Raw genomic sequence first — 1,957 nt, 5'->3', positions numbered from 1 at the left:
TTAAAATAATGATAACTAATTTTTTAAAAATTTTATATATTTATTTGTCGGAGAGAGAGAGCACAAGCAGAGGGAGAAGCAGATTCCCTGCTGAGCAGAGAGCCTATTGCGGGACTCGATCCCAGGACCCTGGGATCATGACCTGAGCTGAAGGCAGATGCTTAACTGACCGAACCACCCGGCGTCCACATAACAACTAATTTTTACTGAGTGCTTATGTGTGCCAGCTAGCTGCTAATTATTTTACATGTTATATCAGTTAATCTTCCCCAAAATCCTGTGAAGTAAGTACTACTAACTACTGTTATCTCCAATGAAAATGTTTTTTGTGATGTTTAATCATATTTAGAACAATTTTTATTTTTATTTTATTTTATTTTTTTAAAGATTTTATTTATTTATTTGTCGGAGAGAGAGAGAGAAAGAGCATGAGTAGGGGAGGGGCAGAGGAAGAAGCAGGCTCCCCGCTGAGCAAAGAGCCTGATGTGGGACTTGATCCCAGGATCCTGAGATCATGACCTGAGCTGAAGGCAGAAGCTTAACCGACTGAACTACCCAGGCGTCCCTAGAACCAGTTTTTAATGGAAAAATTTTAATGTGTTAAATCAATGGGCAAGGAGTGTTTACATTTCACAGAAGCTGGGTACCCAGAACAATAACGCTCAACAAACAGCTTATTTTCCCTGATCTTGTTTTTCTACTCCTGCATGTGTGCTCCTGCTTTGAATGTCTTTTCTGTTTCTTTCCCACATTGCTAAAATTGGGTCCTCTCTTCTAGTCAAACTCAAAAGACACCGCCTCCATGTTTTCTGTCCTTACCTCATCTTCTTTTGTTTGTTTTTTAAAGGCTTTATTTATTTATTTGAGAGAGAGAGTGCATGTGGGTGGGGGGAGGGGCAGAGGGAGAGAGAGAGAGAATATCCAGCAGACTCCCCCCCTGAGTGTGGAGCCCGAGGGGCTCGACCTATGACCCTGAGATCATGACCTGAGCCAAAACCAAGAGTCAATCCTTTAACCCACTGAGCCAGCCAGGCGCCCCACCTCATCTTCTTTTGAACAACCACTTTATAATGAAGGGATGAATGTGTTTGGATAGTGGATAGCAGGGCATCATTCTCATTTCTGACGCACATTAGCCACGGGACTTTGGGCAATTAATGCTTCTGCTTCTCTGCTTGAAAAAAATGGAACTAAGAATGCACTTGTAAACTGAGCTGTTTTTATCTTATGGATCTTATGAATTAGTAATTAAATGAGCTTCCTTTGAAACTCTTCTAGAAAGCTCAGAGATTAACTGGAAGTCCCCATCTAGAAAATGTACTGGACCTTAAGGCGTATCTTCTCTGTACTACTCATTTTCCCATTGTACCATTTTCCTTGAGACTTACATGAAAATAATAACTTTAAAAAATTAATATACCAACACAATTGAACTCTGTGCATACAAATTAGAAAATATAGGACCCCCCCCCAAACACACACACACACGCACACACACACACTCACCCACTGAGGCATAAGTCTTTCCAATCAATGGTGTTTGGGAAAACTGCACAGCTACATGGAAAAGAATGAAACTGGACCAGTATCATACACAATATACAAAAATACATTCAAAATGGATAAAGACTTGAATGTAAGACCTGGAACTATAAAACTCCTAGAAGAAAACAAAGGCAGAAAGCTCTCTGACATTGGTCTTAATGTTTTTTGGGACCAGTATCCTCCAGAAGGGCAACAGAAGCTAAAATAAACCATTGGGACTACATCAAAATAAAAAGCTTTTTGCACAGCGAAGGAAACCATCAGCAAAACGAAGAGGCAACCTACTGAATGGAAGAAGGTAACCTGCATATCATACATCTGATAAGCAGTTAATAGCCAAAATATGTAAAGAACTTACACAACTTAATATTGGTGGGAATGTACATTGGTGCAGTCACTATGGAAAAGGGGT

The sequence above is a fragment of the Neomonachus schauinslandi genome, chromosome 7 (genome assembly GCF_002201575.2).
Source record: "Neomonachus schauinslandi chromosome 7, ASM220157v2, whole genome shotgun sequence".
In the NCBI taxonomy this organism is placed as follows: domain Eukaryota; kingdom Metazoa; phylum Chordata; class Mammalia; order Carnivora; family Phocidae; genus Neomonachus; species Neomonachus schauinslandi.
This window is presented reverse-complemented; position numbering follows the sequence as displayed.